This window comes from Sinohyriopsis cumingii, chromosome 3 (genome assembly GCF_028554795.1).
Source record: "Sinohyriopsis cumingii isolate HCF-2022 chromosome 3, ASM2855479v2, whole genome shotgun sequence".
In the NCBI taxonomy this organism is placed as follows: Eukaryota; Metazoa; Mollusca; class Bivalvia; order Unionida; family Unionidae; genus Sinohyriopsis; species Sinohyriopsis cumingii.
Window position 1 is genome coordinate 116,528,285 of NC_142963.1, and position 27,939 is coordinate 116,556,223.

Sequence of the window (27,939 nt, forward strand, 5' to 3'; positions counted from 1 at the left end):
GTACCTCATGACGAGCGAAACAACTAATGTCGTGCGACAAGTTTGAGGTCAACGTTTCCCTTATTTCCATGGACCACAAAACAACATTCATTGTCAGCTGAAGTTTTGTAAACGCGCTAATACGAAAATAAATTTCATCTAATCAATCATTCACGAGACTCTGGCTTCATACATGTATAGCTTTTCTTGTTTCTCAATTCGTGTTATTTATTAGTACTCGTTTCTAAACCCTCAGACGATATTTTATGTTCTTCAAAACATGTTCCAAATACACAGTGCACATAATTATTTAAATCTCAAATTACTAAACACGTATATGGGATACTAAACCAAGAACGTCTTATGTTAAGAAATTTAACAGAGTCAATTTTAGGAAACTAATCCGCGATACCATAGTCTCTTTAATACCGTACATTATGACCTCTGCTCCTAATATTTCGAAGAATTACTCACTTTGAGAAATATATCCCCAATATCGATTCCCCATAATCAAACAAATAATCAGTAAAGTCCAACAAAGCTATGATGCAAATACAAATAGCACAGCCCAGGGATGTTACTATAGCACCCACTGCAGATAAGAAGCAGAATGGAAATGTTAGGAAAAGCAATACCGGTGTCTAGCGTGAAGAGGCAAAACAACTGTACTATTAATAAACAAGTGAAGGTCATCCTGTAAATAGACTAGATGTAAACAGATTAAGACGTCTTCTTGACATTAACATTTCCTCAAGGGAAAAACAAAACAAAACATTTACTCCGTTTTTACTTGATGTTATTGCGTGTTAACAAACTGCTTTTACGCTATAAAGCAGACTTTTCAACAATCAGGAAATATTTTCCAGTAAGGAAAACAAGCAGATACTGCATTGTTTCTTGAGAAAAAGATATTCTTCTTTTCAAAACAACCCAAATCGAAGTGTCCAAATTATTCGTAGTATTTGCAACAGTCATACTACCGGAATAAGTCTAAGTTTATCCAGATAATCATTGTTCTCAAATATCCCGAGGAAGAAAAAATTCAGGATATAAGACCAGAAATTTATACTATAGGAAAACGATCAGCTTTGGTAGCAACCAGCAACACAAAATCGATGATATTACAAGACAGACTTAAAATGATTGTAAGATCAAAACTTTTGATAAGTAAAGCTTGAACATATAAAACACGAACTCCTTAGGAGTTAATTGCATTATTTATTGTGGACATTGGGAGTTAATTTTAGGATTTATTGGGGCCGTTTCCTAAAGAAATCGCTTACCAATGCAATGTTTAAAGTTCAAAAGTGAATAATATAATCCTTGTTTAAGAACTCACCTTAAACAATGTCGCATGTTCACACAGATTCAGGTAAACCAAGCATCAAAAACTACGGTAGTAAATTATTGCAACAGATGCAGTCATTATATAACATTGAATATGAGACATTCAGAAACAAATACAGATGTGCCATCACAAATGAACTTACGCCGAGTCTTCTGTAGCACTTTTGCAACCAAAATATATTACACTGAATAATGTCAGTTTAGTAATACGGTGACTAATGCAATGAACTACATCGTCAGTAGTAGGTAATCTCAGGTGGATATATTAAAACCGCAGCAGTAATTCTGAACGCTCACACATATAGATACTGAGACAGCGGTGAAAACGTTTAGTTATCATTTGATTGCAGAAGGGCGAGTAAATGTTATTTCGCTATTAAACAGTTATGATAAGTAGTATATGGGGTGAGATTAGCGACAATGGGAATTAGCATTACAGACCCCCCCCCCCCGGGTAAGATTAGCGACAATGGAAATTTAACATTAACCACCCTGGGTAAGATTACCGACAATGGAAATTTAACATAGGCAAAAAACCCTGGGTAAGATTAGCGACAATGGAATTTAACATTGGAAGAAAAAGACGTTTGGGTCTGTCTAGGGACAAGGGGAATTGAACATGGGGAATAGAGTTTGGGTCTGTCTAGGGACAAGGGGAATTGAACATGGGAATAGAGTTTGGGTTTGTCTAGGGACAAGGGGAATTGAACATGTTAGAAAAAACTACTTTAGGGACAAGGGGAATTGAACATGGGATTTTTTTTAAAAAAAATTTTAAAAAAGGGGTAGGCAATGGAAAGTCAATCTCTTTTCGAGAAATGTGGGTGGCCCTGAAAAGGGCCTTTGGTTTCATGTTAATATTTACATAGACGGCATCTGTCACATCTTCTTCTTCTTAAACTCCTTCTAACTGCAGGTCCATACACAAGTACCCTCTTGAGGCATCCTTGTCTTTCTATGTAAACTCTTCTCATCCATAGACTAGTATCTGTCCTATCGACAACAGTCCACTTGGACCGGACATACATGGGTATGTCCGTCCTGAACATCATTGTTGACACAAGGGTGGAAGATTGAACGTCGGTCCACATCTTGAGGCTCCGAGAACAGGTGAGTGATTGCACTGAACTGCGCTTATTTATAGGGAGAGGAAGGATTGAAACGGATTGAGTTCACTGACCAATCCAAACACGCGTGACAAAATTCAGTTAGCCCGCATCCAATCCGAAGAGAGCAGTCTGTGACGTCACGTGGTCTATATAGATTCGCTAGCGCCTGTGTGCAGCCAATCTATGCGACAGTGATTCAACATGACGGAAACTCAGAAAACGATTCACTGGGGTGCACCAGCAGTGGAGACCGCCCAAGGGAACTCGGACTTACTTTCAGAAGAGGTACATTGGGATTTTGTGGATTTTCTTACCTCGCAAGAATTTGTTCCGGAACTTTCGTCTCATTCTTCATTACCGCAAGTGGAGAATTTTAGACAGAGACAGAAAGAAGAATTGGAGAAATTTATGCAACGACAAAAGGAAGCGGAACAAGCTTTTCTCCTACAGCAACAGCAACAGCAACAAGAAGAGGTAAAAAAAAAAAAAACAACAACAAGAAGAAGTAGCAGCAAAGAAACAAGAGGGTGAAAATCAAACGGCCACGGTACTGTTGGACATTTTAGCGGAGTTAAGAAGTCTGAAACAAATGTATCAGACTTCTTTATCACGACCGAAGAGAATACGACCTTCCCGAGCTAAACACGCCAACCCTGTGACTAAGCCTATCGTACCACCCTTAGTGATTTCAACCCAATCATCATCATCAGAAGTAGGCTTCGGCCGTGGCAAAGGCTTAAGCCAGTTAAAGTTGATTGCTTAAACTCACCCCTACACCAAAAAAGGCCCTTTTCAGGGCCACCTACTTCTCTCGAAAAGAGATAGCCTTTCAATTCGCCAATAACTCAAAAATCAACAACAAAAAAACCATTTTACCCTTATAGTACGTGTCTGTGTATGAGTGCGTGAGTGTAGCTTCTTATTTAAAATCAAAACTCAAAGACACTTACCTTATATAGTTAATGTATTCTTTTCTCCATAGTTACAATCCAATTCACAATTCACAACAGAACACTTTATGAATTACATTCACTTCTTCTGTTTCTTTTTTTTACTCTCTCTTTTTTTCAATTTCTTCACCGTCACAGTCTTTTCCTCCCCTTCCTCCTCACTTTCTTCCCTTCTTCTTTTCTTCTCCTGTTTCTTTTTCTTCACCTGGCTGCTTTCTTCCTCTGAAGAATCTCTCTCTTCTTCTGAAGAATCCTCTTTTCTTCTGACTCCTCTTGTTTCTTTTTTGGGCAATCTGGAGACCAATGTCCTTTTTTCTTGACAATAATAACAGGTATCTTGACTTTTGTCTTTTCTAGCCCCTGTTTTTTTTTCTTTTTTGACGGTCTGGACACTCTGAAGACCAATGCCCTTTCTTCTGACAGATATAGCAAGTATCTTGACTTTTATCTCGCAAGGAAGGAGAGTAGTCCGTCGGCTGGTCTGAAGAGAATTTTCTAATGACCCCTCGCAAAGCTCTGATGAAACGTTCCATCTGGGTAGTTTCTTCCATCGTTGTGCTCGGTTTGAGAGTGAAATGAATAGTGAAAGGACAAGACACGCACCCTTTTTATATACGCTGGTTTGCCATGACTATAAATTAGTCTATGGTGTTTAAACTTGAGTCATTTGACGTTTTGCACTCAAGATGAAACGATCCTATTCATTCGAGAAGAAAGAAGAAGAAGAAAGTAAGAGGCAGAAACGTGATCTATCGCCTCGTACCAGAGCTGAAGTCTTGGCACAAATTCATGCCAGTGATTTTGAAGAGGACATGAGTGAACCAGAATCTGAACCCTCTAAACAAAGTTCACCACCCTTAGTCAACCCTGAAAAGTACTATTCCATTCGAGAGACAGAAAAGCGCTCCTCTAGAAAATTTAGAACCACGGCTTACACCTACACAGTGAAGTTTAAAGATTTCAAGTCCGACGTACCGTTAGAGAAAGCAGAAGGGTTTATCACCGAGATGTGGGATTCTTTGCTCACCGCACTCAAGCGACAATGTCAACCCAAAGAAGACGATCGCTTGACACTATCTATAGATCACGACAGCTTGAAATCCCCTGTTTGGATCGAGCTTAGCAGACCCGCAGAACTAACCCCTTCTAAAGTCATGGACAAGATTCAACACGTACAACAATCTAATGATCAGTTTGACATCACCGATGGAAAAGATACACTGAAAATGGCCCACGTCTCTCCTCCTCAAGGGACCGGACAACGCAATAAGCTGTTATTGGTGAACGACCTTCGCAGCACCAAAAAGAGTCTCGTCCAAATTCACAATTCTCAAGACCAGATGTGTTTAGCCCGAGCCATCGTGGTGGGACGAACCTATGCCAACAAGAACGATACGGTAGAATGGAAAAGAGCCTGGAAAACTATTCAACGATCCGACCGAGCCAAACAACGAAACGATGCAGAACTCCTGTTACAACAAGCCGGACTGTCCAAAGACACACCCTGTGGCATTCCTGAGATGCAAAAATTGCAAGATGTCCTAGCTCCATGCTACACCTTGAAAGTGCACCCTCAAGAAATGCGCGGACCTCTGTTGTTTCGAGGCCAAAACTTTAAGGACGGAAAATACATTCATGTCTATTATCACGATGACCATTTCGATACCATTACCACTATCACCGGATTCCTGGGATACAGTTATTACTGTGAGAAATGTGACTGTGGCTATAACAATCGAGAGCAACACAAACATTGCGGATGGAAATGCTTAGGATGTTTGGCCTCTCCACCCTGTCTGAGCGAAGGACAAGAAAGAGTACATTGTCCTGCTTGTCTGCGCACGTTTGTCAGCCCTGCCTGTTACCAAAAACATCTGAAGACGCAAGGTTCACAGCAGAAATGTGCTTGTCAACTCCTGCGATTGTGCCCTACGTGTGGACAAGGCCTACGTACCAACAGTGCCAAGACACACGTATGTTCAGGAAAAAAAATGTCACATTTGTCACCACATCGTGGACTTGGAACATCAATGCTACGTGCAACAATACCAACCCCCACCAGAGAAAGAGGATGGACACATGAAGAAAGGCAATTTCATCTTTTTCGATTTCGAATGCATGCAAGAGACCGGCATTTCTGCGTGGCTCATCGAGCGTGCGAGAAGTGCATTCAAGAACCTATCTTCAGTCATTGCCCTCACTGCAGCAAGATTCCTGGAGGACGGGAAAAAATCTTTCGAGGACCGAACACGTTAGCCGATTTTGCCCAATGGGTCTTAGACTCCATCGACAAGACGTGGAGCCAAGAGGACATCGAACGTTACGGAGATTGTCATCGTCATGCCACAGTGATGGCTCACAATTTCTCCGGATACGATGGACAGTTTCTTTTGAGGTATTATACGGAACAAGGCATCGAACGTCCTAAAGTCACTTTGAACGGAGCCAAAATCATTTTCATGCAAGTGGGACAAGTGCAGTTTAAAGATTCGATGAGTTACTTGGCCATGCCTTTGAGTCGAATGCCTAAAACGTTTGGAATGACAGAAATGGCTAAAGGGTACTTTCCACACTTTTTCAATACGGAAGCCAATCAACACGCCGTTCTACCCCATTTACCTGAGGCTCACTATTACGACCCCGACAACATGCGTACCGAACAACGAGAAGCTTTCTACGCTTGGTACCAGGCTCACGCCTCGGACCCTTTCGACTTTCAGGAAGAAATGTTAAAGTATTGTCGTTCCGACGTGGACATTTTACGGCGTTGCTGTGGAAAATTTCGAGAACTGTTCATGGAACACGGAGGGGTCGATCCTTTGAAAGAAGCTTGCACCATTGCCAAAGCGTGTTCCTTAGTGTATCGACAACGATTCATGCCTGAAAACACCGTGGCTGTCATCAGCCCTCAAACGACCCACTTTGTCAAACGTCAGTACTTGGTCAAAGCCCTACGTTGGTTACATTACTTGTGCGACAAGGAAGACAAATGGATTCAGCATGCCCGCAACGGAGGAGGTGAAAAGACCATCGGAACGTATTCGGTCGATGGCTGGGACTTAGAAAACCCAAAGATCGTGTACGAGTTTAACGGTTGCTTATTTCACGGATGTCCCGTCTGTTACCCTGATCGTAGCACTAAAAATCAGTTTTTACAACGAACCATGGAAGACTTGTACCAGGACACTTGTCAGCGACGCCTAAAGTTAGAACAGCAAGGATACCAGGTGGTGGAAATGTGGGAACACGAGTACGATCACCGTATGAAAACCGATCCTGAGTTTCAACGCCTCGTGGAAAGTTACAAGCTGATGGACCCCCTGAACCCGAGGGATAGTTTGTACGGAGGAAGGACCAATGCCACCTGTTTGCTGTACCAAGCCGACGAAGAGAAAGGAGAAGAAATCAAATACTTGGACGTGTGTTCGCTGTATCCTTACGTGTGCAAATATTGTCACTTTCCTGCAGGGCACCCGCAATTGCTGACGGAACACATCGACCTGAAAAACATTCGACAATACGAAGGCTTGATCAAGTGCAAGGTTTTGCCTCCCATGAACCTGTACCATCCCATCTTACCTCACCATTGCCAAGGCAAACTGATGTTTACTTTGTGCCGTACTTGTGCCGAAACGTGCAACCAAGACCAACCTTGTCAGCACACCCAGGAAGAACGGGCCTTGACGGGGACGTGGGTCAGCGTAGAATTGTTCAAAGCTCTGGACATGGGATACCAACAGTTAGAAGTGTACGAAATTTGCCACTTTCCCAAGACACAACAATACCACAAGGGTGACCCACGCAGAAAGGCATTTTCGCAGACTACGTGGATGCCTTTTTGAAACTGAAACAAGAAGTCAGCGGCTATCCTTCCTGGTGTCACACTTCCGAAGACAAAAAGGCATTCAAAGAGAAATACTATGAACAAGAAGGAATATCTTTAGACCACATCGAGAAAAACGAAAGCAGGCGATCGTTTGCCAAAGTGATGTTAAATTGCTTGTGGTGTAAAATGGCACAACGACCTTGTTTACCCAAGAAGGAATATTTGACAGAACCTTCCAGCTACTTCCAGATGATTCACGACAAAACCAAATACATGAAACACGTGGACGTCGTTCGCGAGGATTTGATCTTGGTCAATTACGAAGAAGATCTGGACTTTGTACAAGACGACCCCTTTGGAAATGTCATCATTGCGGCTTACGTGACATCTCATGCTCGCTTAAAATTGTACGAAGCTTTAGAACTGTTAGGGGAACGTGTCCTGTACTTTGACACGGACAGTTGCATTTACATCCATCACCCGAGTCAACAGCACCCTGACATCGAAGGAGACCGTTTAGGAGCCTGGACAGACGAGCATCCCGACGACAAGATTCTAAGTTTCGTCAGTGGCGGTCCTAAAAATTACGGCTACGAATACCGGGACCCACAAGGAGAAGTGCACACGACGTGCAAAGTGAAAGGATTGACTCTGAATTATCGTACCAGTCGTGTGGTCAACTTTGGGGTATTGAAAGAAGCCTTGCAATCCGGAGCGGATGAACACTTTAAAGTGACCACCTATCAACCGAACAAGATTGTACGTTTACCCACTCACCACATCGTCAGTCGACCCTTGGAAAAAGTCTATCAAATCGTGTACCAGAAGCGAGTGCGACTTCCCAATCATTTCACCTTACCGTATGGACACGTCGGTATTGGTCTGTATATAAAAAGGAACCCTAGGCAAGATCGATAGTTCATTGTGACTACCAAGACCAAGTGAACAAGATGAATACTTTCAGAGGAACACAAAACAAGTTTAGAAAGGCACAATTCAAGTGTGGGGCTTCTGAAGTAGAATGCGATTGTGAGTCTTGCGACTTTTCAACCTGTGTTAGTGACAGTACCAGAAGAACCCGTCACCCAGGACAGGACTGTCGTGGACATCCCTGAAAGACCCTTTCGGGAGGACACTTGTGTGACCTTACCCCCTATAGAACTGGTCAGAACATTACCCAAAACATGTTGTACAGACACTTGTGTTTATTCCACGTTGATGGTTATCATGTGCCTTTTATCCTTGTACTTAAGCCTTTGGCTTTTACGTATTTTTTGTCTTTCGTATTCATGTTTAAAACATTCAATAAACGTGTTCTGAAAAAAAGGATATAAACTCTCGTCTTGTTTGTTTTGTGTCACAAGTGACTTTCTAACACTATGGCTACCTCTGCTGTCTCTGCTCCCTCTTCCTCCACTGTCAAAGTCATCGACGAACATTTAGATCGTGCCAGTTGGGAGGCTTTGTATCTTCGTCATCCCTTTAACATGCTCATTGCCGGACCTAGCGGTTGAGGCAAAACCGAATTCGTCAAACGTTTGATCGAACATAAACATCATTTGATCGATCGACCACCTCAGCGGATCGTGTGGTGTTACAAAGAGTGGCAATCGGTGATTCCATCGTGTTTGTGGAAGGCATTCCTAAAGAAGACGACAGCATCGTCTCTGACTCCCGTCAAACCCATTTGGTCATTTTTGACGACATGTTAGGAGAAGACGAAGAAGAAATTAAACTGTGGTTCACGCGCAAAGGGCATCACCGTAATGCCAGTGTCATTTACATCACCCAAAATTTGTTTCAACAAAGTAAAGCCCATCGCACCATCAGTCTCAATGCGCATTACGTGGTCTTGTTTAAAAGTCCTCGAGATAAATCGCAAGTGCAAGTTTTAGCCAAACAGTTAGGGACACCTTGGTTGACTCAGGCGTGCGACGATGCCAGTCAAACTCCACACGTCTATTTACTCGTCGATTTGAAACCTACTACCCCTGAGGATTTGCGATTTCGTACCCACTTGTTTCACCACTGGGGCCAAGACGGAGGGCCTGTCCTATACACGTCTCCGTCCTCGACTTAATTTCACTCCACAAAAAAAATCTATAAAAACCTCAGACCCTTTTCGTCTGTCTCAAACACATTTTGAACATGACGTCCCTTCAGTCGCATCTTCCCGTCAAATTGATTCGTGCCTTATATGGCATCAGTCGAGAAAAAAATCCACAAACACGAGCTCGTGTCTTAGAAGCTAGTCTCAAAGAAGTCTTACGATGGTTCACGGTGACGGCACGTCAATTACTCCAAGGAATCATTCAGATTCCTCATCAAACCAAACGCTTTTTTAATCGAAACAAAGTCGTTTTGACCCATCTGGCCGATCCCCGCATCGACACTCAAACCAAAAAACAAATCATTTTGAAACCTGGAGGGAGTGGTACTCTAGGAGGGGTCATCATTCGCTCTCTCTTAAGATGGGATCCTAATGCCCCCAAACTTCTCCCCAAGAAAAAAGTCAAACGAAGCTCCAAGAAGAAGAAAAAGACCAGGTCCCCAAGGAGAACTTCTCCAGTGGCGGGACCCTCCTCTTACCAGACGCCACCCCGGAAAAAGAAAAGAAGCCCCCAGAAAAAGAAAAGTCCACAGAAGAAAACTAGTCGCAAGAGAGGCACTTCGGCCAGGACGCAACTTTACACTCGCAAACCACGACCTGCCACAGCGGTGACCGTGTCTCCGGCAGCCTCAAGTTCATCCACTTCTCCGTTGACGACACCAAGAACTGAAGAGTACTTGGAGACGTTGATCACACCAAGAACTTCTCCGTTGATGACCCCAAGAAGAACTTCCCCAGTGGCAGGACCCTCCAATTTAGTGGCAGTGGCTGCTGCTCACAAAGTACCTTCTCCCAAAATCAAAGTCCAAGAAAGATCGGGCATGTTACAAAGTTTACTGGATTTGTCCAAGCAAGAACTGGCTCGATTTAGTCCGTTGCGTACCCCTGCACGACGTGTCATGCCTGTCCTCAAATTGATACGACGTAAAGACAATCAGTGGCGACGCGTTCCAGTATAAAAAAGGTGTGTGACCAAGTAGTGTATCAGTGTTTTTTTGGTGCTCCTGAAGACTCAAAGATGTCACCCTCCAGAAAACATCCCTCTTCTAAACATCCCCAAGGAAAGAAAAGGAAAGGACTGCCTCCTCGTTTAGTCAAACATGGGGACATGTTATCTGTCCTGTCCAAAGCTTCTCCACCTCTGCAAAAAAAACTCATTCAATCGGCCTCCAAAGAGGTCATCGATACCGTGTGCGAATGCTGTTTGAACGTCTTGAAAGGCACGATCCCTTTGTCCAAACACCAGAAACAATGCTTAGGCAAACATCGTCACGTTCTTCGCCAAATGGTTCAAAAGAAAATTCCCCTTCGTCAAAAGAAGAAGATGTTGGTCCAACGTGGAGGCATTTTACCCCTCTTGTTAGGTTCCTTACTGAATGGAGTCTTGGGAACCATGTTGGGAGGACTGTGGGAGCAAGATAAAAAGGCCATCGGAAGTCCCAAGATCTCAGAATCGACCCCTGACAACCCCATGGAAGGACGAAAACTAGCTTTAGTGCCTTACAAACGATGGATGGAATACCATCGTTGGCAAGAACAACGCACCCCGCATTTACCTCCCAATCCCCATTTGAGCGAGATGTCCCAGTTGCAACACGAATTGCAGTCCTTGATGGATCGCCAAGATTTGTCCGAAACAGAAAAATCGCAAAAGTACGGTCAACTCTTGCAACGACTGCAACTCTTTCACCAGAAAGCTTTAGACGAAACAGCTCTACCCACTCTGAAAGATTTTAAGACCTTGATGAAAAGTCCAGCACCATCACCAGTACCACCACCACTACCAGTGACCAAGACAGAAAAAGGAGAAGAAGAAGAAGAAGGGTTTCAAACTCCACCAGAAAAAGTACGCAAGTTAACAACACCACCTACCTCCAGAATTGGATGGATTAAAAAGATGATGGTCACCCCTTCTTCATCACAAGAGAAAAAGAAAGTGAAGACAGAAGTGAAGACAGAAGTGAAACAAGAACCGATATCCCCCGCTCAGACATCGTCCTCTTCAACACCTATTGCCGGTCGCACACGCAAAGCATTGCAATCCAAGAAAGTACCCCAAGGAGAAAAAGAGTAGCATCCTCCAAGAGTGGGTGTCTTATTAACACACAAACACAAAAAATGGAAAAAGTCTTAGCCAGCATTTACTACGATCCCTCCCATCCTGCAGGTTACGCAGGAGTTCAAAAATTGTATCGTGCTGCCAAAACTCGACTAAAAAGTCTCCGTTTACCTCAAGTGCAATGATGGTTACAAGAGGAAGCTACCTACACTTTACACAAACCCATTTGACGCAAGTTTGCCAGAAGTCGCACCCGAGTGGAAGGCATCGATCATCAATGGCAAGCCGATTTAGCCGATGTCTCTCATTTGGCCAGCTACAATCGTGGCTACAAATATTTGTTTTGTGTCATCGACGTCTTTTCCAAATTTGCCTGGGTCGTGCCCTTGACTTCCAAATCAAGCAGCGAGTTAGTGCGAGCCCTGCAACGGGTCTTGAAACAAAGTGGTCGTCACCCTCTTCGATGGCAAACGGACAAAGGCACCGAATTTCTGAACCAAGCTTTCCAAAAAGAATTAAAGAAATGTGACATTCATTTTTTTACCACCGAGAATCCCGAAACCAAAGCTAGCATCGTTGAACGTTTTCAACGCACTTTGAAAGAACGCATGTGGAAATATTTTACGCATCACCACACTCTGAAGTACATCGACATCTTACCGCACCTGGTGCAAGCGTACAACCAATCTTACCATCGAAGCATTGGACGTGCCCCGCAAGAAGTGACTCCCGAGAACGAAGTGCTGGTGTTTGAGCGCCTGTTTGGTACGTCCCCGACGAGGGCTGTCCCCAAGAAAAGTGGAGAGTTGGCCGTAGGAGATTGGGTGCGCATTGGCAAAACCAAACGCACTTTCGACAAAGGTTACTTACCTAACTGGACGACCGAATTGTTTCGTGTCACTGGACGAGTGCATGGCCGTCATCCTACCGTCTATAAATTGGAAGACATGAACGGAGAAGTGCTCAAAGGAACGTTTTATTTGCCCGAGTTACAACGTGTCACCAAAAACGAAGACGACGTGTACGACATCGAAAGCATTCTCGAACGCAGAACCCGTAAAGTGGGCAAACGACGTGTCAAAGAAGTCAAAGTACGTTGGAAAGGATATCCACCCAGTTTTGATTCTTGGATCGACGCTTCGCAAGTCATCGACTATAAAAAGAAGTGATCATCATGCCCCTTCACACAGACGCAGCTACGTCGACCACTCCTTCACCCAGTTCTTCTGTGCAAGATTTACAAAAACAACCCTTGTGGGTGTGGTGTGGAGAACGTGTACCTAAAACGCAAATCGTCTTTTTCTGCCAAATCTTCGTGGTGTATTGTGTCATCGGGGCAGCCATTGCCAATTTGACTTTGCAACAAGGAGACAAACAATTGTGGACCATTTTATTGAGCAGTTGCATCGGTTACCTGCTTCTCAATCCCTCCCTGAAATTCTCTTCCAACGGGAACCACGGGAACCTTGTGTCCAGTGCCAGTGCCAGTCACCACTCCAACAACAACCAGAACCCCATTTTGGGCGGAGACACGCCTCTGACGTTCAGTAACCCCTCGGACAGCCACAGAACTCTGGAATTATGAGTCACCAAAACCAATTTTACTTAACCTTACCCAGTGACAGTTCCATGGAGGTGTTTCCCAACAACACGTTGTGCTGTTACACGGCCAAATTACCTCAGACCATCCCCTTAGATCACAAAGCCCATTGGGAAGTGGCTTTAGTAGAAATGATTCACCCGACCCAAGTCCTCAATGTCCTTCCCAATCAAAATGTTTTTGATGTAGAAATTCATGACGAACAATTGCAACAGTACTTGGATACCTATGGCAAATATGACAAGAAAACCCCTGGCACAAAAAATCAGAAGTACACCACCTATCACTTGTTTATTCCTCCAGGCTATTATTTTAGTGGTCAACATTTGGTTAGCACCATAGCCTCTAGATTTAATGTCGTGTTTCTGAAAGCTTTGGAGAGTGTCAAAAAAAGTGTCACCATGGAATACCACAAAACAGCTCGTCGCTTCTCGATGAAATTTGACGGGAGTAAAATCCTGTCCATTTTATTTTGTCCTGAATTGTTTGACATGTTGGGCGGAAACATGGACATGAGAATGGTCATGCTCAAGAAAAACGAATTACCAATTGTTTGCGACAACGAGTCTTTTAGCAAGTTATTTCGTGCCCCGGTAGAACTGAATCAAGGACTGAATTTGATGTTCGTGTACTCCGATGTGGTGGAGTACAACGTGGTGGGACACACCTCTGTGCCGTTACTGCGTGTCATTCCTTTCAAAGTGGATTCTGCCACGGTCACTGACGAGGAAGGTGGAAACACTTATCACGTTCACCGCGAATTTGTCCATCCTCACTATTTGCCTGTCAGCAAGTCGTATTTGGACACGGTCAACATTGCTATAAAAGGAGATCTGGGACAAAATATTCCATTCACCAAAGGAAAAGTCACGGTGAAACTCCATTTTCGAAAACGGTTCTCTCACGACTCGTAAGTCATGTATCCAGTGTACCGAGGGGTTGCTCGACAGCGAGGACACGGTTTAGGAGATATGTTAAAATCGGCTTTTCGTTCGGTGGCCCCGGTGTTGAAACCGATGGTGACACGCGGATTGCACGCCTTGAAAGATGCGGCACTGACGCAAGGCAAAGAATTTCTCCAAAATGTCATCATCGACAAACAAAACCCTAAAGAAGCCTTCATGAGGGCAGGCAAATATGTCTTGCTGCAAACGGGCAAAGACCTTTTGGACCGACGCGAAACACCTATAAATGCCCTGCACGCTACCGAGTCAAGCATTCAGCAAGGACAAGGCAGAAAGAGACGACGAAGAAAACACCCTTTCACCAGACTTCACACGTCTAAAGCGAGAAAGACAAAGAAAAGAAGAACCGTTCGAGACTTAGACGTTTTCGATTATTGAGACACAGAACAAAATGATGCACCGAGAGTCTTGTGCTTGTTCCAAGTCGGAACTGGATCTGTTTGCCATGCCCCCTACCATGATGACGATGCAAGAATCACAATGGGTGGAATTTCATCCCGTCTCCTCTTTGACGGATTCCGCTCCCATCGAGTTTAAAATCAAAGGACAACCCGAAGATTACATCGATCTGAATAGCAGTTACCTGTATTTGAAAGTGAAAGTGATCAAAACGGACAACACCAATCCAGGAGGCGATGCTAGAGTAGCTCCTGTCAACAATTTCATGCATTCCTTGTTCAGCGAAGTGGACTTGTACTTGAATAACAAACTGGTCAGCAGCAGCATGGATACTTTCCCATATCGTGCCTACTTGGAAAATCTCTTGACGTACGGAAAAGAAGCCAAGAATACTCATCTGGATGCTTGCGTGGTATGGAAACCTGACACGGCAGGTGTAGGCACGTTTAGCGATACAGTCCTGACAGAAGATGACAATCCTCACAATGTGGGGTTTAACGACCGTCGTAAGAAAATTCTTCAAGGGCGAAGTTTAGAACTGATGGATCGTTTGCATTTGTACATGTGGTTACAAGAAAAGTATTTGCTGAACGGGGTGGATATCCGTCTGAGACTGAATCGTAGCAGTGCCGCTTTCCATTTGATGGCCCATGCCAACGAATACAAAACTATCATTCAAGAAACCCGACTGTGGAAGTGTTACCTAAAGTGGGAAACGACGTCAGTCAGACGTTGAGCAGAATGACCGCCAAGTATCCGATACGACACGTAGAAGTGAAAACGTTCACCATTCCCGCTGGACAGCGATCTATGATCGAAGATCATCTGTTCCAAGGACAGTTACCCAAGCGTTTGAGTGTTGGTATCGTCAGGAATTCAGCCTTCAACGGAACCCACGATCAAAATCCTTTTGAGTTTCAACATTACAATGTGTCCAAGATCGAAGTCAGTCGCGACGGTAAGACCTTGTGTACCCGACCCTTTGAGCCCAACTTTGGTGTCGCAAAGAATTATTTGAGATCGTACTTGTCCCTGTACGAAGCCACGGGACAGTTAGGAACCAACACCAGTCACGGTATTTCGTACGACGATTATGCAGGAGGCTATGCTTTGTGGGGTTTTGATTTCACTCCAGACCATGGCAGCGAAGAGGGACATTTCCACCCTATAAAATCGGGCCAGATTCGTGTGGAACTTCAGTTTGCAAATCCACTTCTAGATCACACAATGAACGTCCTCGTGTATGCAGAATTCGACAATACCATAGAAATCAACAGTTTGAGAGAAGTCATTCTAGACTATTAGAAGCCATGGAAGACTGTTATCCCTCTTTGCCTAGTGGAGAAACTTTAGACATGAAATGTGAGGAGACCGTGGAAGGAGAATCCCAAGACAAAGACGAAAAGGACATCATGATCAAGTCGAGATGTCCAGAACAAGAACAGCAATTGGTCTCCTACTGTGCTACATACCTGGCAGACACAGTTACGATATGGATGAAGCATGATTACTATGGATGTCAAAACATCAGTCAAGAAGAAAAATTCAACGAATATCTGGACGAAGCTTGGAGTCTGTTTAAAAAAGAAGTGTTACGTTGGTGGTATAAAGACTTGCGTGAACATTTCTGTCCTCCATTAACGACTCAAGAAATCCATTACATCAAAGCCCTCTTTGACAAATTCAAAGAGAAAGTCGAGATCGAAATTGATCACTTATTATCAGCAAAAGAACATTTAGTAACTTATTTTGATCGTGATTTTTCTAGAAACGATGAGAAAGTAAATCGTTGATTTTGTGACTAGTATGCTTATTTTGTTGTCTTCAGCTAGGAAACGTAGTGTCCATCCATGACTCAATGACTTGCAACAGTGGAAATGTCAATTTCATTCACCATGTTGTCTACCTAAAAGAGTGTGAAAAAATGTTTGTTATTGAATTGAATGATTATTGTTGAAAAAATGTTTATTGTTAAATTGAATGATTATTGTTGAAAAAAATTGTGAATTGTTAGTGTTAAGTGATTTGAATAAAAATGTTGTGTTTTGAAAAAAATGCCTTTGTGGTTTGTTTGGCTATAAGAATGTTGATTTATGCTCTTTGACTTCTTACTATCCCTCTCATGACACTCATTGAACGTTGCGGCTCGAAAAAACCGTGAAGGGATGTTTTCCTTCACGTCCGCGCTTTGACTTTAAGAACCGGGGCAGTTTCCAGTCTAACCATCCATTGTCGAGTCATCCTCCTACGAAGATGTGCTCCAAACTAGCTAAGCTAAACGAAGCCTACGTGAACTTGCACAGGGTCAGACACAGTCTGATACCGAAGCCAGAAGAGATAGAGAATGTGAGAATGCTAAAAGTCACTGAAGACCTGGTAGAAGAGCTCTTCAGAGAAGAAGTGAACAGGGAGAAAGAAGAATGGACAGAGAAGTACAGACTTCAGAGACAGCAGCAACAGCAACAACAACAACAGCAGCAGCAGCAGCAGCAGCAGCAGGAACCTGAACCTGAGAGAGGCTTTGTCGATTGTCGTATCGACACCAAAGAGTTCTTCTTCTCTTTCCGAAGAAGCAGACCTATCGTCAGAAAGTCTATCCTCAGAGGACGTCGCATTCTTAGAAACTAAAAGATTGCCATAGCAAAAAAAAAAAAAAAAAAAAAAACCAGCCCTTTTCAGGGCTACCACAATACTCTAGAAAAGAAATAACAATCGATTTGCCAATGTGTGTAGGTAGAGTAGTGTGAATATAAACACTAACTCTTTTTTTATAGTGAGAGGGTATGTGTTTGTGTATAGGATTGTGTGTTTGTAAGTGCTCACGTACGTTGGTGTGAATAGTAGATTAAGATCATGTTTTTGGCTGTTTGAGGTGTGGGGAGAGTAAATTTGGGGGTTTGATTGGATTGCTTTGCGTATGTGGATAGTATATTGAAGTGATTAATGAATTTTTTTTAGAATAGTAATGGGTAGTATAAAAAAGTGAGTGAGTGTTTCTTTTAGTTCCGCGCGTTGTTTTGGTCATGATCTAGGTAAGATCAATTTTATGTTTTTAGGGGGATGTTTTCCATTACGACCGCGCTTTCAGTATAAATTGAAACTCGCTGGGCAGTCTAGCTAGCCTTGTTGATTGATGAAGAGAATGAATACCAGAATTGTAAAGCTTCTAGAACTCCAAATGCACCTGGAATATGCCAGGCTACTGTTAAACGAACTGGCCGCGGAGGCCATTGTCGAAGAGGGAAGGATGAGGGAGGAGGAAAGAAGAAAAAAAGAAGAGGAGGAAAAGGAGAGAAGAAATTTCAGAATCCCAGAGACAGAAAATTGGGATTCTGAAGCCACTTATCCCGCCTCTGCTCTCCCCCCAAAAAGAGTGAAAAGAGACTGGTGAAGAAGATGTGTGTGTGGCGCCAGGCCAGGAAGGTGCCAGCGTTAGATAGGTGCATCTGGAGTTAAAAACCAACAGCCCTTTTCAGGGCTACCCAATACTCTAGAAAAGAAATAACAATCGATTTGCCAATGTGTGAAGGTAGAGTAGTGTGAATATAAACACTGACTCTTTTTCATAGTGTGAGTGTATGTGTTTGTGTGTTTGTGTTTGTGTGTTTGTGTTTGTGTGTTTGTGTTTGCAAGTGCTTACGTACGTTTGTGTGAATAGTAGATTATGGATTTGTTTATTGTTTCTTAGCGTATGTGGAGAGTATAGTTGGGGTTTTGTAACCGCTCACGTACGATTTTGTGGATAGTAGATTATGGATTTGTTTATTGTTTCTTAGCGTATGTGGAGAGTATAGTTTGGGTTTTGTAACCGCTCACGTACGATTGTGTGGATAGTAGATTATGGATTTGTTTATTGTTTCTTAGCGTATGTGGAGAGTATAGTTTGGGTTTTGTAACCACTCACGTACGATTGTGTGGATAGTAGATTATGGATTTTGTTTTAATGATTTGCGTGTGTAAATAGTAGATTTGGGGTTTGTTTATTGTTTCTTATCGTATGTGGAGAGTATAGTTTGGGTTTTGTAACCGATCACGTAAGATTGTGTGGATAGTAAATTTGGGGTTAGTTTATTGCTGATTCACTTATGTGAATAGTATATTATATGAAATGAGAAAAGTAGGGGATGTTTTCCTTCACGTCCGCGCGTTGTTTGGTCATGATCTAGGTAATATCAATTTTATGTCTTAGGGGGGTGTTTTCCATCACGTCCGCGCTTTTCGTATAAGAACCCACAGTATTCGTCGTTCAAACCATTCTACAGAGAAGATGGCTTCAAACCACCTCGATAAATTGCAAACATTGCAAGATTCCCTGGACAATTTGGGCATGATGGAACAAATGCTAGTGAGACTAAACGAGGATCACTATTCTTATAGTCCCCATCGAGTGAAGATGGAGATTAACAATTTAAGAAAAGTAAAGGACATGATAAGTGATGTAATGAAAGAAATAAAGGAGGAAAAGGAGGATGAAGAGGAAAGGATAAGGATGAGAAAATGGAATGAAAAAATTGAAAAAGAAGAAGAAAATGAGAAGAGGAAGAAAGAAGAGGAGGAGAAGCAGAAAGAAGAGAAAAAGGAGGAAGAAAAGAAAGAAAAGAAGAGAAAAATGTAGGACAGAAAATAAGAAGCTGGTGGAGAAATAGAAGAAATTAGAAGAAGAAGAATCCCAAAGGCCCTTTTCAGGGCCACCCACATTTCTCGAAAAGAGATTGACTTTCGATTGCCTACCCCTTTTTAAAAAATTTGTTTTTAAAAAAATCCCATGTTCAATTCCCTTTGTCCCTAAAGTAGTTTTTTCTAACATGTTCAATTCCCCTTGTCCCTAGACAAACCCAAACTCTATTCCCCATGTTCAATTTCCATTGTCCCTAGACAAGCCCAAACTCTATTCCCATATTCAATTCCCATTGTCCCTAGACAAGGCCAAACTCTATTCCCATGTTCAATTCCCCTTGTCCCTAGACAGACCCAAACTCTATTCCCCATGTTCAATTCCCCTTGTCCCTAGACAGACCCAAACGTCTTTTTCTTCCAATGTTAAATTCCATTGTCGCTAATCTTACCCAGGGTTTTTTGCCCATGTTAAATTTCCATTGTCGCTAATCTTACCCAGGGTGGTTAATGTTAAATTTCCATTGTCGCTAATCTTACCCGGGGGGGGGGGGTCTGTAATGCTAATTCCCATTGTCGCTAATCTCACCCCATATACTACTATGATATCACTATCACATGACAGTTATCAGAGTCATTTTTGACGTATTAGACCAGCAAGTGGACACTTTCGTTTTGATCAAGGTTTTAATAGCTTCCGAAATATCAGTTCTAATTATTTCCGTAATATATAAGTAAATACATTTAATATTAATGTTTGCTGCTGTTTGTATTGTATGTTACACTGATATTCGTCAAACTATATTTATAAATTAGCAGTATACGCTGTGTACATTATGCATGAGTGCTAGATAATTTTCATGTTGCCAGTAAACGTTTTGCTTGGATCCTGTTTTTATAAATCAGCATTATTTGATAATAACATATACAAATAATGTTTCCACTTGTGAGCTACAAAAGTCTGTAGTTTTCTGAAATAAATAGTCTCTATTACAAAATGGCAAATGGCATACCATTATCAGAATTCGATAGTCTTTGCTGCATGAGGATAAAAGCTATCATTGTCTGACAAGAGAGTAACACATTCATTTTGATAATGGCATGGCTTTGTCAGTAATGCTTATTCAGTTATAGAACATTTTTGAGGTTTATATGAAATTTTAAAAACAAGTAAACCTAATATTGACCGATGCAATACAATTTCATATTTACCAGAATTTAATTGTTTTATTAAATGAATCATTACAAAAGTTTGAAATTTACCTTTCAAATATTGAGGTTTCTGTATGCATTTAGTTTAATATCTTTCCTACCAGAATACTGCAGACTGGTTGGTTTTATAAACTTATATCGCTTAGGTTAAGGGATATTGTGCTTTAAAGTGTTACTCCCGTTTCAAAGCAGTTATTAGTAGCCAATTAAACGCGTACGGAAGTGACGTTTCACGGGCGTATATAACTTGTTTAAGTGGAAAGAATTGCAAAAATACAATGCATTCCACACAATCAGAGCAATCTCGGCTTGATATATATGTACATATATATTTTAAAACGTTTTATCCTACATCTATATTCATTTTCACCATAACTCTACTAAGTTTGTTGTAACGGACTGAATGTCATGTAGCCAAATAAATATATCCATATAATGAGATTTAGGAAAACAGACGCAATACAACAATGAAAATTAAAGATACCATCATGTAAAGATTAGACTGGAACGTTCTGTCTAAGGTTATAGTTATTATTGTTGCTGACATGATGGCTGGTAAATCTAAAAGTGTAGTGTGTGTGATAAGTGTTGTCTTGGATAATTCCTCAAAACAAGGATACAGATTCCTTTCGGATTCGCTTGTTTCATAAAATTCCTAGTGCCGGATAAACCAATTCTATTCAGAGTAGATAAAAGTGCAATGTTTACATGACAGAGAAGTTGTTGACCGATGCATTGTATCAAAAGTATATCTTTCCCTCCCTTCTTCCCTCCCTCGTTCCCTATCTCTCTCTCTCATAGCTGCAACAAGCGATCGCTAGCCGTCCATTTTGCAATATTTTTTTTTTTTTTATAAATTATATAATTGTTTTTCTCCTTGTAATTTAGGTCTTTGGATGTATGCATATTTTCTTTATTCAGCTCGAAGGATACATATCGCCATTTTAGTTAGTACATCGTATGCGGGCAGGTGCTTGAAATATAAGAAAGAGGTTAATTATTTTACTTAACTATGGCCAACACCGCTGGATATGGCCTGGCGGCAACAATGTCAAGCTAATGGGATAGTTTATACAGTATATAATAAGGAGATTGTCACAAATCACGTGACTTTGTATCATCCAATGAAAACCTATCTTTGTCAGGAATTATGTTCTTAGAAGAATTTATACATGATTCCCATGAGAAATGATTTAAGATAAATAAAGGTTATTAAGTGAATATTGAAAAGCGATGGTCCCGAGGTCATGTGGCACAGAATGAGGAAGGACATAACATTCTGTAGTACTCAATTCCATTATATATATATATATATATATATATATATATATATATATATATATATATATATATATATATATATATATATATATATATATATATATATATATATATATAAAACAACAACCATATTAATAGTTATGTTATGGCATAGAAATAGTTTTAACGTTTTAATGAACAATTTACACGTCGTTCATCGTATGAATGAAACAGATGTACTGCCATGGAAACGAGACTAATCCGGCGGCCAAAGTAATTAGAGCATCCGCCTCGGATGCGGGAGATTACTGGTTCGAACCCAGGTCGAGTCATGCCAAATACTCGCTTGTACTCAGCATTTAGAGGTTAGTGTTGGTCGGCCCGATGTCAGGGATAAGTGACTGGGACATGATGCCACGTGTCAGTGACATGATGTCGCAGTGCTAGACATTACTACAAACTGCCACACTGCAGACATTAAGCGATATGACTCAAATTAGTAAAGCTACGTTTAAAATCCAAACACACACAAACACACATACACACATGGAAACGCTCGCGTGCGTGGGGTTATTCTCATTCGGCAGTGAACAGTACTAATTTTGTTGAAGCAGGTGGAAAGTTATCTAGTCATACTGATATAAGGTCACAAGAATGACCCAATACGTCAATGAAAATCGAAGATACAATGACGAAAAAATAAGTAGAAAATATTCCTTCTAAAGCTGGTCGCTACAACTGCCTTGCTTGATGTTGCAGTCATCGTGGCGGTAAATTTGAAATGTGCAGAGTGCTTCTGGATTAGTGACAATTAATTGCAGCCCACTGGTCCATAGAGATTAATTGGTCTTGGATAATACCTGAAAATTAACAAAGAGATTAATTAGTCATGGATAATACCTGAAAATAATAATAAAGATTAATTTTGGGGTCGCTTATGTATCATTAAATTTCTAATATAGATTTAAACAATACTATTTGGAATGGATACAAATGAACTGCATTTTATGATAGATCAGTTTCTCTCTCTCTCTCTCTCTCTCTCTCTCTCTCTCTCTCTCTCATACTAACATCAATAACCCTGTGATAAGGGAAACATATTTGGCATCATTGCACATTCTTGTACCTACGCACACGGAGAGTAAAACTTTTAATTATTTCTGCACTAAATCTTCATTCAATATGGATATAAAAATTATCATTTGCTGTAAAGGCTGATGAATGAAACCTTCATTTATTTTATAGTTAGTCAACAAATCACAAAGGTTTGGCTGTAGACACTTCATATATCGTTACTAGGATCAGGAAAGAATGTGCATAACATGAGAAATATGGAATAAAAATGGATTGAAGTTAAGTCTGACAGCTGTTTTCTTCAATGTATCAAAGTATGTAGTTTGAGAGTAATTATCCATTGCTTTTAAAGATTTTGCTTTTTACAATGTAATCTCTCTCTCTCTCTCTCTCTCACACACACACACACGCTCGCACGCACGCACACACACACACACACACACACACACACACACACACACACACACTTTATCGTTTTCACCACATTGGCGTTCCGTCGCCTTCTCTTGGTATTTGTCACTCTTTAAAGGGTTCTGATCCAGCCAATTGAAGCCATTTTTCACTGCCATTGATTTAAAGTCTTCATTTCTTCCCGGCGTCGGTGTTTCTTAATGTTTCATCCTTAAGTGATGACGTACGCCATCTTTCTGTCAGAATGTATGGCCATAGTACGCAAGTTAGAATCGGTGTCTCTTCTTAATCGTTTTCACCACATTGGCGTTCCGTCACTTTCTCTTGGTAATTGCCACCCTGAAAGAGGAAACTATATATGAGTCATAAAATTTAATTTACCATAATATGTTTACGATAAAATCAATGCCTGAAAGACAAAACGTAATCAAAATAAAGAAGATATGATGCAGGGCTCAGCTGATGATGGGAAGGGATATCATTGGAGTAGAAGGGATCAGGAGCCCTGAGAAGATACCCATCTCATACTGATTCTACACCGGTTCTTCTTCATCTGGTTGTTGTTAAGCTTCCTTGATTATCATGGACTTAACCGGATCCACATGAATCACCTTATCGCCTCCATGGCTAAACCTGATGAGATAGCTGAGTCACTGACCTTCCCTTTAACTAAATATGGACTTGCCAAAAGCTTATACGAGTTAGGGATCTTCCAGGTCGAAAATAAGACTTAAATTAACTTTGTCTCAGTCACCAAAAGTTTCCATGAAAATTACATGTTATGGTTATTTTTCCTCCTACGTAAAGATGTGTTGCTAACTTTAAAATCAAGTGCGCGTCCCTTCTTCTGTAAAGAGCGCGGTGGCTTTCACCTCGATAGTTCGCGACTGGGCATCAATATATTGGACTGAAAACTTCAATTTCATAGTCTGAATGAATCTCATTCGCGACAACGCTCAGCGATGGTTAAAGTGTAAGGTTAAACTGTTTAATTTTTCCAATTTTACTCAGTGTGAATGGGTGATGCAAGGGTTTTACCAATTAAAAAAAGTCTGTACACTTCGTGATATACCGAAACTTTCAAACTTCCATCCCAAATTAGAACATAGATAATTTAGAACTATGTATCGAGGACCAGATTGTCCCACTGTCTTTTTGTCTGGACTTAGAACAACCACAGCCTATTTCCATCTTTTAAAGTAATGCCTCTGATGTATAGATTTCCCTTATTACAGGGTCTCAAACTCAAACCACCCCGATGGCTGCACGAGGGCATTTTTGATGACTCAAGGGCAACACCACCTTTGTTATCTCTCATGACACCTTGTGACTCCAATCATTTTGCAGGCCGCAGGATACAGCTTGGCGGGCCGCATGTTTGAGACCCCTGCCCGATTAGAATACCGCCCAAAATGTCAATGACAATAGTCCTCAAAGGACAGCCATCTCCAGCAAACACGAGATGTACTCTTTTCGTCCGGCCTAGCAATTTTCTTTGTGTACTCATTTCACATGATATAATTCGCTGCTGTACATAATCTCGTAATCCATATAACTAACATTACAAGCGAACTTTCCCTTGAGATTTTCTGATCTCCAGAGTTTCGTTAGTGCAATAATTATTGTTGTGCCAAGTCTGTTGTACTATTCCTTGTAAACAGCAAGGCACAATTTCTTGCCTATTATTCTGTGGAACGTTATTTCAGAGCAACCAATCTTGATAAAACTCCAGGCAATTCCACTGTGACCATAGAGATTTCAAGGTATGGCTCATACCTTGAATTACAGTCTATGATTCAGATTTTGTTTGTCAAAGATGAGTTTGCGACTGGTATGTCAGGACCATGATCTTGGGCATCCTTGAAACATTCCTGCGTGAATAGCAACTCCATTACTGAATCTGCTATTCACAGGATAATGCATTCACTATCGATTTTTCAAGCCATTTATTTTCAATCATGCAGTGTCTACATATGATGCATCTGATAGCAACAGCATTCATATGTTGGCAGACAGGTCTTTAATGGATTTCATAAACGTATTCGGATAACATTTATTTCCATCACGCGAAATTCTCCTCCAGTTCATTGTTCTTCAAGACCCATCACTGGGCGCTTTGGTCAGTTTTCAACAAAAGCTCAAGTCACAATAGATGGTGGCGAAAATATTCGACGTAATGCATATAGACAAGAAGCTCTTTCCTCGTTACACAATATCTTCGCTCTCTTTATTAAGATCTCACCAGCAGAGGTAATAACTCGATCATTTCGATCGATTGCTTGTGACAATGTCTAGTTAGCATTCTTTCCAGCACAGAACATATTGATCATATTCGGGTCTTTATTATGGATCACTAAAGGCAAGAACTGTTTACAATAATTAATGAAATAGTCCTCACAATTAGTGGCCCGCAACTAATCCCTGATCAGCACACATACACACGCACGTGTGTCTTTGTAGTCGTTTCGTAATGACTGATTAGTTGAATGTCGCGTATCTCACCTAGTGAGACACGAAGAATACATGTAAAAATATATACAAACTGTCACGACATAAATGGCGCCTCATCGTAAGAAATCCCTATCAGCAGATGACTTTGAGGAGAAAATGAACCACATAGAAAAACTACCACCTCTAAAAAGCAGTAGATTACGATGATACTTAAGAGAATTAATTCGGTACCGATTTGAAGCAAAAACTCTTTGAATCACGCCACAGGGTCATGTATTATGGAAAATATTATTTGTGAGGCGCTTGGGAATGGTGCGAGACATACGACATAAATTGGTAGAAAAAAACAGGCTATTTCCTTACAAAACCAGAGCACGTCATTGATTCATATACTTGTTTCCTATGATGTAGTACAATACAAAAAACTTAGCTATTCGTAATCATACAAAAACAGATTTAGACACAGTACAATTCTGACCTCAAAATAATATTGGTAGTTTCTTTGTAATGACATTAAACCCATGTAACCCATTGTCCGAAATGGAAAAAGCTAGAATATGTTTCATTGGTAAATACAGATTTAATACGTTAGGTACATTAAGATATAAAACAGAAAATGCTTTGCCTGACGTCAATGTCGATAACTTCTACTACGACAAAACCGACTATTTTATACAAGTCTTCAGGTTCCGATCCGCATGCTGTGAAAATCAATAAGGTTTCGAAGACTTACGCAACTATATATATATACAATATATATATATATATATATATATATATATATATATATATATATATATATATATATATATATATATATATATATATATATATATATATATATATATATATATATATATATATGTGTGTGTGTGTGTGTGTGTGTGTGTGTCGTTTTGATATTTGATACAGTTCTATATTACCGCTAAAGACCACGGTAAATTCAGTCATTTGCTAAAAATGATAATTTGTTATTGATAGCTGTGCAATATATATCAAACTGCAATGTCGAGTGCTTTTTAATAATTAAAGTCAGTCGCCTCTGCTCTAGGTCCAAAAGAAAAAGAAAATATAAAAATACTGATTGTCTATTTTCGTAAAGCCATATTTGGTGGAAAATTATAACGTTCTCTTCAGCACTATTCGTGTTTCCATGGAAACCTTTCCTCTCTTTAGTACTGTTGTATTTTAATCACAAAGTATCGTCATATCATTATTCCAAGCGTTGACAGTGCAAGTATTTTACCCTGGATATATATTTAAAATAAAACTTGAATGGCTGCCATTTAACACTTAGCGAACTATTATTTATAAAACCTGTTTCGATGAAATGAGTTGTGCTATTTACAGGCAAATTCTTCAAAAGTCTCTATACTTGCAAATTCCTTATCAGAATATCTTACGTAATTACAAACTTATCTATCACATGAAAAGAACACTTTTTTGGTCGTTTTTCAATTAAAAAGTGAGTATGTAATATTTAAAGAACCTTTTCTTCCAGAGAAAGAGCAAGTTTGATGTTCGTAGATAATATATTTCAACCTTGACGAACGAGCATCGCTTCGTCTAAATGGCTCCAAGTACACTGATGCGGCATGTATGATATATGACAAATACATATTCTACGTTCAGCATGGCGTTCATTAACAAGAAATCACATTACATTATTGTTATAGCAAATATATCTTCGGTACAATAAACGTTTTACCTGCCAGAATATCCCCATTACGGCAATTTGGTAAAATGTTCATATCATTAGCAGCGGTTTCTTGCATACTGCGGCTAGATAACAGTTGTTACAATAAGCTTATTCGCAAGCAGTCTATCAACACTAGAAAACACCGTATGCTGTAAACATACTTGGCAATAACACTGTCTGTTAATGTAATCATTGTAACTAAGTTACATTATGTTCTTAGAAGAAAAAAAACCCCACTGAGTTGTGATTCTTATATAATGCACTCGTCAAGTGATCTCCATCTCGTCCGATAAGTTATCCCCAATCCTGTACTGATACCGGCTGACGCTGATGAGGATAATCTTGCCTATTCTGAAAAATGTGCAAATATGTGCAGACAATTTCATCCGCACCTTTCGATTATATATATATATATATATATATATATATATATATATATATATATATATATATATATATATATATATATATATATATATATATAGAGAGAGAGAGAGAGAGAGAGAGAGAGAGAGAGAGAATATTTCTTAATAATATCAAGTTCTAAATGCACGTGAAATAACATAACTCTACCTACTGTGGCTATTTCTGATTTCGTGTTTATGTTGGGCGACAACTTGGAATAAGCCTTTTCTTGAGACACTGCTCTAAATAACACGGAATTCCAAATTATCTTTCTCTAGAAATTGTATGGTGAGATTTTTGACGTGTTGTGAAGTCAGACTTGATCAGAAAACGTCTTTAGAGATTTTCATCGATGTTACGGGAACAATATAAATTGCACGAGACGCTTGAAAATATTTATATTTGTTCCTATTGGGGGTGGAGATGCAATTCTAAGAAGATTGTGTGTCCCTTTGGTAGGCAACATTTG

At 40.6% G+C, this 27,939-nt stretch overlaps 1 long non-coding RNA gene across 1 annotated transcript; it reads right to left on the reverse strand.

Moving 5' to 3' along the window:
- Nucleotides 1–21,616: 21,616 nt before the first annotated feature.
- Nucleotides 21,617–27,173, reverse strand: LOC149803660 (uncharacterized). The gene is made up of 3 exons (XR_016419967.1): nucleotides 27,075–27,173; nucleotides 22,972–23,254; nucleotides 21,617–22,290 (listed from the first exon to the last, which is right to left on the reverse strand). It is a non-coding gene; the product is annotated as an uncharacterized LOC149803660 (long non-coding RNA).
- Nucleotides 27,174–27,939: the final 766 nt, after the last annotated feature.